An 11,961-nucleotide genomic window follows, 5' to 3' on the forward strand; every position below is an offset into this window, starting at 1 on the left:
ACAGCATATTTTTCCATTCTCCTGTAAATTAATTACATTTTTTTCTAATCTTTTTTTTCACTCTAAAGTTTGAAGCAAGGAACTTCAGAACCTCTGCCTTCTATCTCTGAGAACCAACGAAGGAATGACAGAAAAAAATGATCATTGTTCAAAGTGCTAATAGTTTCATTTTTACATACAAAAAATTGATGACGTCATTACATGCGAGCTGGAATAGACTAGTTGAATAAGTGCTGAAACACTGTCCCATCACCAAACATTTCCTCTCAGTCTAGCTTGAACTACAAAAAAATGCATGCTTTGCTTTGTCCACATACTTTAATGGTAATGAACTGAATGAGCTGAAAAGGATTTTGGATTTTATGTTTTATTTGGGGGGGGGGGGGGGGGTTCAAGAAAGTATAGATTTGATTTGGTTTCCAGAATGAAACCAAACTAAAATTGACTCATTCATTGTGTTTTTCCATTCAGATAAAAAAGAAATGCACATCTTTAATATGTATGAGTACATCTTTAATATGTATGAATACCATACATTTATTAAAGATGAATACAAGTTTATTTGCATGCATTTTTACAATTTTTTAAAGATTAAAACTCTCCTAAGCAGGCCAGTCAAGTAGCTGGTATCGGGAGTCACCTCCTGCTGTTTGAACTGACTGCACAGCCCTTGAAGGGATTTGTACCTGTAACTCTATAGTGATAGGTCTGCCATATATTGAATCAAGGACTTCTACAGAAATCCTGGTTATTTTGTTAGGGTTTCTGCCATCAGTCATGATTCAATCATGCCAGCAGGATGGAGGGGAAGCTGGGAAGTGGTGCTTGGGTTGAAGGGGATTCAAATCCTGATGTTACAGTAGATTTCACTGATTCTTCAGTTGCCTGCTAACCTATTGTAATGTAGGCCAGTGGGATTGGAAGAGATCCCAGTTAGATCTGGATAAAGCATTGCAGTGGAGATCTCAGCGGGAAAAGAAAAAAGTGTGAAAAAGGAAAGGGAAATCAGACTCCTTGTAAAAAGTGAAAACTCAGTTTCAAGGTAATTTTACAGACAGTGTCACATTCACTATTAGTGATCTGCAAAATCAAAATTATATCTTTGTTCAGGCATTTCTAACTAATTTCCTTTGCATAATTTGATATAATGAGAAAGTTTAAGAAAAGCTTTTCAAATGAAAATCCTGCTGACATTACAAAGCCATAAAAAGTAAACAGAACGATCATTTCCCCCCACCCACCTTAAAAAGCAATTCATTCTCTCTCATCAAAAAGATGCGATGGGTGGCTTATGATATCAAATGGTGATTCAAACTGCCAAAAACCTCTACGCTCAGGGGCTTCTCAAATATTTCCTCTAAAATTAGGATCTCTCTGTTAATGATATTGCTGGAAAGAAAAGCGAACAGGGAGGCTACCTAACAAACCAATGCCTGTTCCAGTCTACTATTGCACTGGCTAAACAAGACTATGACCATATGAAAAACTCTCTTACATCCAACCCTCTCAATTCCCTCCTCAAACTTCCCTCACCTCCCTCCTCCCCTTCTATCTCTGCCCAGACTATGGCTGACTGCTTCCATGACAAGATTCACAAAATTAGTCTTCAAGTCTCAGCTATTTCATCTTTACCTGGCTCTTCTCCACTTCTTTCTTCTTCCCTTCCCCCTAACCTCTGCCACGCTCTCCTCCTTTTCCTGAAGTCACAGTGGAGGAAACTGCTCATCTTCTCTCTTCCTCCAAACTCACTACTTGTTACTTTGACCCTGTCCCCACCCGATTCCTCAGCTCCATCTCCTCTGCAGTCATCCCTTCTATCTGTCACATCCTCAATCTTTCACTCTCCACTGCTGCCTTCAAATATGCTGTAATCATACCACTCCTTAAAAAAAACCCTCACTGGATCCTACCCGCCCTGCAGGCTAACATCCCATCTCCCTTCTCCCATTTCCCTCCAAACTACTTGAACATGCTGCCACTGTCTTGACTTTTACATCTCAAGCATTTCTTGATCCATTCCAGTCTGGTTTTCACCCGCTACATTCAACTGAAACAGCCCTTGCCAAAGTTTCCAATGACCTGTTTATGACTAAAGCCAAAGGTCTTTACTCTGTCCTTATCCTCCTTGACCTGTCTTCTGCTTTTGACACTGTTGATCACCATTTACTCCCTGCTACTTTGTCCTTGCTTGGATTTTGGGAATCTGTCCTGTCATGGTTCACTTCTTACCTCTCCCATCACACTTTTAGTGTTTCCTCTGGTGGTTCCTCCTCTAATGTCATTCCATTATCAATTAGTGTGCCTCAGGACTCCGTTCTGGACCTTCTTCTCTTCTCACTATATACTAATTCCATTTGTGCTTTGATTTCCTCTCTTAGATTTTTCAATACAACTTTTATGCTGATAACTCCCAGATCTACCTTTGTACACCAGAAATGTCACCAGAAATCTAGTTCTGGATCTCGGCCTGCTTGTCTGACATTGCTGCTTGTTCCGCCACCACCTAAAACTCAACATGGCCAAGACGGAGCTGCTTATCTTTCCCCCAAAACCCACCTCCCCTCTTCCTCCTCTCTCTGTTTCTGTGGATAACACTGTCATCACCCCGGTCTCATCAGCCCATAACCTTGGAGTCCTCTTCAACAACTCTCTCTCTCCTTCTCTACACATCTCCAAAACATTGCTAAAATGTGTTTCTTTCTTTAGAACATTGCCAAAATCCATCCTTTTCTTTCTGAACACACTGCCAGAACACGTATCCACTCTCTCATTTCCTCCCACTTAGACTATTACAACCTGCTCCTCACAGGTCTCCCAGCAAGCCATCTCTCTCCACTGCAAGCTGTCCTAAATTCCGCTGTATGACTTATCTCTCGCCTATGCTCACATAACCCTTCTTCTGAAGTCACTGCGTTGGTTCCCTATCTGCTCCCGCATACAGTTCAAGCTCCTCTTTCTCACCTTTTCTCTGCAGCACCTCACTACCTCTCCTCACTTATCTCTCTCTACACCCCTCCTTGTGTACTCCACTCATCAGATAAATCATTCCTATCTGTGCCCTTCTCCTCTACTGCCAATTGAAGACTCTGTGCTTTCCACCTGGCTGCGCTGTGTGCTTGGAACAGTCTTCCTGAACTGGTGCGTCATGTTCCCTTTCTTGCCATATTTAAATCCCATCCAAAGACCCACCTTTTTGAAACCACTTTTAAATCTTATGCCTGATTGTCTGCTTTTAGTTTTGACTTTCTTTTCTTTTTAACCATTGTCTTGCTTTATATCCCAAGTATCTTGTCCTGTAGGTCTTATTAGATTGTAAGCTCTATTGAGCAGGGACTGTCTTTTTGTTTATGTTGTGTAGCACTATAGAAATGTTAAGTAGGTAAAGATGATATATAGGCTAAAATGCCCTATCTTGTAATTCTGCATATTGGGTACCTCATGTACGTAAATGGTTCTTAAATAGTGGAAAAGCTGTCTTGAGGTCAAGTTAAAACATACACACAATGAATACTGTAGAGATTTGAAATGTGTTTACAAAGGTCCCGATTTTCCCTCTCTTTGAATCATGGGTGATTTTGAGTTGAGATAACAGGACTTAACTTTGTTTAATTGATCTAGTTTGTTGAATAGGTCATTAGTTTCAGTTGTAATTCAAATCTAAGTAACTTCAAGAGGACTTATAAACACATATAGGTTATGGCAGCCTGGGGCTAGATCAGAGTTTCTAGGTTTGGATAGTCAGCAGTCAGCACTACTCTGGAGAAATTGGCTTTTGGTGATGGTGATAGTTTCAGGATATTTATTTGTCTGTAGTGACTCAATCTGAATAGCCTATTCTTTTTTTTCTGTGGCATTCTAGGTCTAGATTTTTATAACAGATAGAAGCTTTCATTGAAATTATTCTTATTATTTTGCTTCTGTAAGGTTTGAACTCCCATATTAATGTTCAGCCCAGATAATTTGTACATCAGTGTTGACCTAAAGGCAAATGATATGCAGATACACATAAATACATATAATCATTTGGCAGATGCATGAGGCATGCAGCACATTAACAGAATGAAAAATGTAATTTTGGAACAGCTGTTGTATATTTAAGCCCGAAATCAATCATATGGGAATGTGGGCAAGAGTTTTATATCAAAGAATAGCTACCAACTCCAGCTGACCATTCATTAACACTTTGTCAAGATTTGTAATTTTCCAGCTCCAAGCACTATTTGTTCTACAAAATACAGTCAACATTATATGAATATAAGTAAGGGGTGGGAGGCTTACATGTGCCACAAAATTCCCATGCACGCATCCCTTTATGTGTTGTGCTACTGCTGCCCTACAAGTACCTCTCCTGTCTTTTCTTGATGTTTACAATAAAAGCTGTGTTTGAATCTTTCAACCATTTGGGCATTTTGGCTAGAAAGAATGTCTGTTGCATTACACTTACTTTAAGATAACTAAATTGTGCTGCACTGTCCCTTTCATTACACTGACACTAGAGCTTGTGAGTTTCTGTTTACTAATGCAAGTTTGCTTACCTGTGAACAAGGTTATCTATAGACAACAGGATGAATTAGCCATATTGCATGGATGACATTATCTGATGGTGCTGAAAAGAACTCTGCTCTCAGAGCTCAGTAAAGACTTCACTGAGAATGCACAGGAGTGCCCTCTTGCCCACACAGCCTCATGAGCCCCTTAGTCTCTTCTAGAGCTTAAGTTTCAGCAAGGTAGTCAACTTTCCAGGGAGGTAGGTGGGTATTAAGTATGGCTAATTCATCATGCTTCCTATAGAGATCCCTGTTAACAGGTAAGCAAACTTGCTTTCTCCAATGACAAGCTGAGGGTTGAATATTGGAGCAATTGCTTAAAGACAAGTAGGCCCCACTAAGCAGGGAGTGGACTACTGAGTGAACAGGCTATGAAGAACTGTTTGTCCAAAGTTCCAGTCTCCTCAGGACATGGAGTCAGAGTAGAGGTTCCCTCACTTTATCAGGATATTCATAATGAATATGCATGAGAGGTTTGCATGCATTACATGCAAATTTATCTCATGCATATTCATTGCAGAAAACCCAACTAGCAGGGGGTCCCCGGTCGTCGTCCCCCCCCCCGAACAGGTTTGGGAACCACTTGTCTACAGAGTAGTTGGACGTGAAGGTACAAACAGACGATCAAGTAGCAGCTTTTCAAATGTCTTCAACAGAACTGGCCCTGAGATGAGCCATGGCTTTCACTTGATGAGCCTTAACAGTCACTTTAATCTGTAAGTCAGCCAGAGTATAACAGTCCATTAGCCAATTGAGCAGAGTTTGTTTGGCAACTACCCTTCCCGGGTCTATTGGGACACAAAGAGTTGTGAAGCTTGATGGTGAGGTTGAGTTCTCTTTGGGTAATATGCTAGGGATCTCTTACAGTCCAAGGAGTGAAGAGCCCATTCTCCTTTGTACGCATGTAGAATGTAGGTACACAATAGTTTGACTAATGTGAAAAACAGATACCATTTTTGGAAGGAACTTGGGGAGAGCTCATAGAACCACTCTATTGTGAAAAAAATGAAGGTATGGTGAATATGAATCAAGGCCTGAAATTCACAGCCATGGTTAACACAACTTTCCAGGTTAGAAACTTCAAGCCCACTGAAACTCTCCTCTCATTTGAAAGGAAGTTTCATGAGTTGAGCTAGGACTACATTAAGTTTCCAAGGCACTATAGGTTTACTGATCAGAAGTTTGGAATGCCATAGTCCTTTCCTGAATTTTGATTTCAAGGGGTGTTGAGAGGTTGGAGTCCCTTCCATTTGTTGGTGTTATGTCACAATGACACAAAGAGGAACTTTGGCTGAAGAGATGCTAAGATTTGAGGATGGGAGAATAGGTACTGAAGCAAATCCCTCAGACCATAGAAGAAGGGATCCAGCTAACTAGTTCTATACCAACTTGAAAATTTCTTCCATTTGAAACTGTAGGATCTTCTGGTTGAACATCCTGCACCAATTTGGGAAGGAGTAAGGAGGAGACTACTGCATGTTCATCTTCCATGCTGCAAGAGCTAGCAATGGCAGGTTCAGATGGCAGAGCCAGCTTTCTTCTTGTGAGATGAGAGTTGGAGATGTTCCGAATGGAACCAGAGATAGAATTGACAGGTGGACGGGAGATGGATATCATATTTGACAAGGCCAGACTATGAGGATTATCCTTGCCTTGTCCTGAAAGACCTTCTCAACAGTCCTTTGTTTAGAGGAATTGTGAGAATGCATAGAGTAGACTAATGCTCCAGTCTAGCACAAAAGTGTTGGGAACTGATCTGTAGCTGCTGATATGCATGGAGCAAAACCTCTTGACCTATCTGTTGTTTTCTGAGGCAAACAGGTTGATCACCAACCTTCCCACTAACTGAATAAGTGATCCAGGGACTACTTGTGCAATTGTAACACTTTGCTGAGGCGGTCTACCAACGTGTTCTGGATTCCCAGAAGGTAGGTTGCCTGGAGATTGTGTTCTACCCACAACCAGATTCAGATGGCATCAAGGCAGATGGTGTACAAGTCTGTACTTCCCTGCTTGTTTACATAGAACATGCCCACTTTGTTACCTGTCTAGTTCAAGAAAGCATCTGGATGGCTATCTGGTTCTGAAAGCATTGTGGATGCCTTGCAGCTCCAGATGGTTGATTTGTGACGATTGTCCACTGGGGACTATGATTCTTGAATCCATGCCACACTGATGTGCAGCTCTCACTACCTGGAAGGGATGTTTCTCATCCTGAGGGGTTACTAAGATTTTGGTGGGATAATGGATGATAGAGCTAATCTCCTTGGCTTTGGTGGCATCATTAAAGGCCGCACATGTGCAGGCAAGTCAGAGGAACCCCATGCACCACAGCAGCCATGTGTCAGAGAAGGATCAGGACCTATTTTGCTGATTCTTGGTCCTGTTGAAGGAGACACCTCTTTCACAGGGAAAAATGCTTTCTCTTGAAGTAAGTCTATCCAGGCTCCTATGAAATTAATTATTTGAACCAGAACCAGATTTGATTTGGCAAAGTTGATCAGGAAACCCAGGGACTGGAGCAGCTGTACGGGCTTCTTGAGGGACTCTAAGAACATAAGAATATAAGAAATTGCCATGCTGGGTCAGACCAAGGGTCCATCAAGCCCAGCATCCTGTTTCCAACAGAGGCCAAAACCAGGCCACAAGAACCTGGCAATTACCCAAACACTAAGAAGAACCCATGCTACTGATGCAATTAATAACAGTGGCTATTCCCTAAGTATAATTTATTAATAGCCATTAATGGACTTCTCCTCCAAGAAATTATCCAAATCTTTTTTGAACCCTCTACACTAACCGCACTAACCACATCCTCTGGCAACAAATTTCAGAGCTTTATTGTGCGTTGAGTGAAAAAGAATTTTCTCCGATTAGTCTTAAATGTGCTACTTGCTAACTTCATGGAATACCCCCTAGTCCTTCTATTATTCGAAAGTGTAAATAACCGAGTCACATCTACTCGTTCAAGACCTCCCATGATCTTAAAGACCTCTATCATATCCCCCATCAGCCATCTCTTCTCCAAGCTGAACAGCCCTAACCTCTTCAGCCTTTCCTCATAGGGGAGTTGTTCCATCCCCTTTATCATTTTGGTTGCCCTTCTCTGTACCTTCTCCATCACAACTATATCTTTTTTGAGATGCGGTGACCAGAATTGTACACAGTATTCAAGGTGCGGTCTTCACCATGGAGCGATACAGAGGCATTATGACATTTTCCGTTCTATTAACCATTCCCTTCCTAATAATTCCTAACATTCTATTTGCTTTTTTGACTGCTGCAACACACTGAGCCGACGATTTTAAAGTATTATCCACTATGATGCCTAGATCTTTTTCCTGGGTGGTAGCTCCTAATATGGAACCTAACATCGTGTAACTACAGCAAGGGTTATTTTTCCCTATATGCAACACCTTGCACTTGTCCACATTAAATTTCATCTGCCATTTGGATGCCCAATCTTCCAGGCTTGCAAGGTCCTCCTGTAATGTATCACAGTCTGCTTGTGATTTAACTACTCTGAATAATTTTGTATCATCCGCAAATTTGATAACCTCACTCGTCGTATTCCTTTCCAGATCATTTATATATATATTGAAAAGCACCGGTCCAAGTACAGATCCCTGAGGCACACCACTGTTTACCCTTTTCCACTGAGAAAATTGATCATTTAATCCTACTCTCTGTTTCCTGTCTTTTAACCAGTTTGTAATCCACGAAAGGACATCGCCTCCTATCCCATGACTTTTTAGTTTTCGTAGAAGCCTCTCATGAAGGACTTCTGAAAATCCAAATACACTACATCTACCGGTTCACCTTTATCCACATGTTTATTAACCCCTTCAAAAAAATGAAGCAGATTTGTTAGGCAAGACTTCCCTTGGGTAAATCCATGTTGACTGTGTCCCATTAAATCATGTCTTTCTATATGCTCTACGATTTTGATCTTGAGAATAGTTTCCAGTATTTTTCCCGGCACTGAAGTCAGGCTCACTGGTCTATAGTTACCCGGATCGCCCCTGGAGCCTTTTTTAAATATTGGGGTTACATTGGCCACCCTCCAGTCTTCAGATACAATGGATGATTTTAATGATAGGTTACAAATTTTAACTAATAGATCAGAAATTTCATTTTTTAGTTCCTTCAGAACCCTAGGATGCATACCATCCGGTCCAGGTGATTTGCTACTCTTTAGTTTGTCAATCTGGCCTACTACATCTTCCAGGTTCACAGTGATTTCGTTCAGTTCATCTGACTCATCACCCCTGAAAACCATCTCTGGAACTGGTATTTCCCCAACATCCTCATTAGTAAACACGGAGGCAAAGAATTCATTTAGTCTTTCTGCAATGGCCTTATCTTCCCTAAGAGCCCCTTTAACCCCTCTGTCATCTAATGGTCCAACTGACTCCCTCACAGGTTTCTTGCTTTGGATATATTTTAAAAAGTTTTTATTATGAGTTTTTGCCTCTATGGCCAACTTCATTTCAAATTCTTTCTTCGGCTATCTTATCAATGTTTTACACTTACTTTGACAATGCTTATGTTTTATCCTATTTTCTTCAGATGGATCCTTCTTCCAATTTTTGAAGAATGTTTTTTTGGCTAAAATAGCCTCTTTCACCTCACCTTTTAACCATGATGGTAATCGTTTTGCCTTCCTTCCATCTTTCTTAATGCGCGGAATACATATGGACTGCGCCTCTAGGATTGTATTTTTAAACAATGTCCAAGCCTGTTGAACACTTTTAACCTTTGCAGCTGCACCTTTCAGTTTTTTTCGAACTATTTTCCTCATTTTATCAAAGTTTCCCTTTTTAAAATTTAGTGTTAGAGCTGCAGATTTACTTATTGTCCCCCTTCCAGTTATTAGTTTAAATTTGATCATGTTATGATCACTGTTGCCAAGTGGCCCCACCACCATTACTTCTCTCACCAAATCTTGCGTTCCACTAAGAATTAAATCTAAAATAGCTCCCTCTCTTGTTGGTTCCTGGACCAGTTGCTCCATGAAGCAATCATTTATTACATCCAGGAACTTTATGTCTCTAGCAAGTCCTGACGTTACATTTACCCAGTCAATATTAGGGTAATTGAAATCTCCCATTATTATTGCACTGCCAAATTGTTTGCTTCCCTGATTTCTCTTAGCATTTCATCATCTGTCTGACCATTTTGTCCAGGTGGACAGTAGTATACTCCTATCACTATACTCTTACCCAACACACATGGGATTTCTACCCATATAGATTCTGAGCATTTACTCTCTTGTATGATCTTTATCCTGTTGGAGTCTACACCCTCCCGGACATAAAATGCCACACCCCCACCAAGTTGATCCTCCCTATCATTGCGATATAATTTGTACCCTGATATAGCACTGTCCCATTGGTTATCCTCCTTCCACCAAGTCTCTGTGATGCCAATTATGTCAATCTCATCAATTGCTGCTATACACTCTAACTCTCCCATCTTACTTCTTAGACGTCTGGCATTGGCATACAGACATTTCAAAGTGTGGTTTTTGCTTGTTTTAACAACCTGCTTTTCAGTTGTTTGGGATAATTCGGAAATCATTAGCTTTGGTGATTTTTTACATATAGGCATATGAACTATGTTTGCTTTTAATGGAACCTCTCTGTTGGGATGCCCTAACTCTCCTGTTTCATTAGTATCCTTCAAGGATACATTTCTCCGAACCATGCACTGCTGAGTGACTGTCGGCTTTCCCCCTTGTTCTAGTTTAAAAGCTGCTCTATCTCCTTTTTGAAAGTTAGTGCCAGCAGCTTGGTTCCACTCTGGTTAAGGTGGAGCCCATCCTTTCGGAAAAGTCTCCCCTTTCCCCAAAAGTTTCCCCAGTTCCTTACAAATCTGAATCCCTCTTCCCTGCACCATCGTCTCATCCACGCATTGAAATTCTGGAGCTCTGCCTGCCTCTGGGGACCTGCACATGGAACAGGAAGCATTTCAGAGAATGCCACCCTGGAGGTTCTGGATTTCAGCTTCCTACCTAAAATCCTAAATTTGGCTTCCAGAACCTCTCTCCCACATTTTCCTATGTTGTTGGTGCCCACATGTACCACGACAGACGGCTCCTCCCCAGCACTGTCTATAATCCTATCTAGGTGACGCGTGAGGTCTGCCACCTTCGCACCAGGCAGGCAAGTTATCAGGCGGTCTTCACGTCTACCAGCCACCCTGCTATCTACATTTCTAATAATCGAATCACCAACTATGATGGCTGGCCTAACCCTTCCCTCCTGGGCAGTAGCCCTGGGAGATTTGTCCTCAGTGCGAGAGGACAATACATCACCTGGAGAGCAGGTCCTTGCTACAGGATCACTTCCTGCTACACCAGGGTGATGTTCTCCTACTGGGAGACCTTTCTGATCCAAGGCAGCACTGGGGCTGCCAGAATGGATTTGGGACTTGGCTACTATGTCCCTGAAGGTCTCATCAATGTACCTCTCTGTCTCCCTCAGCTCCTCCAAGTCTGCTACTCTAGCATCCAGAGATCGGACTTGTTCCCTGAGAGCCAGGAGCTCTTTGCACCGAGTGCACACATACAATCTCTCACCGGCGGGTAAAAAATCATACATGTGACACTCAATGCAAAAGAGTGGAAAGCCCCCCTCTTGCTGCTGGAATGCTGCCTTCATCTTAGTATTATTGCGTTCCTAGTTAAGTTTAGGATACTAAGGGAGTTGGAATGAGAGTACTTTAAATTTACAGGTGAATTTAGTAATTAATCAGCTAGTGTCCTACAAGGGGATGATTAAACTTTCAATAAGGGCTGGTACAATATTATGTTTTAGATAAGACCCTGATTGATTTTTAATGAGAAAGTGTCTTGTGCCTAAAAATCAGGGGTTGAGTGGGTGGGAAAGACAGACACTAGAATTAACTATCTCTGGCTTGCTTATTACTTCAGACACACACAAACTGTAAAGAATATATCCCTTAATTTCACCTTTCACCAAACTTTTATAAGTCCAAAAATTTCTGAAAACTATACTTACCAATCCTCTTAAACCATGGTTAAATTAATCTTCACTCAGTAAAAGGAAGGATTTGAGATTCGCGCGCCTAATGGCGCGCGCTTCCGGTCCTCCTCTACTGCAAACTGTGCAGGGCCCTCTGGAAGTTGGGGCGTGGAAGTCAATCCTTGGATCCCTTGTGGTGACCTCTGAACTCCTCTCCCGGGGGATGCTGGGAGCAATATGCAGATGAGCTTTCCGGTCCTCCTCTACTGCAAACTGTGCGGGGCCTCTGGAAGTTGGGGCGTGGAAGTCAATCCTTGGATCACTTGTGGTGACCTCTGGACTCCTCTCCCGGGGGATGCTGGGAGCAGTATGCAGATGAGCCTTCCGGTCCTCCTCTACTGCAAACTGTGCGTGGACTTTAGAACTCC

This window comes from Rhinatrema bivittatum, chromosome 7 (genome assembly GCF_901001135.1).
Source record: "Rhinatrema bivittatum chromosome 7, aRhiBiv1.1, whole genome shotgun sequence".
NCBI lineage: Eukaryota > Metazoa > Chordata > Amphibia > Gymnophiona > Rhinatrematidae > Rhinatrema > Rhinatrema bivittatum.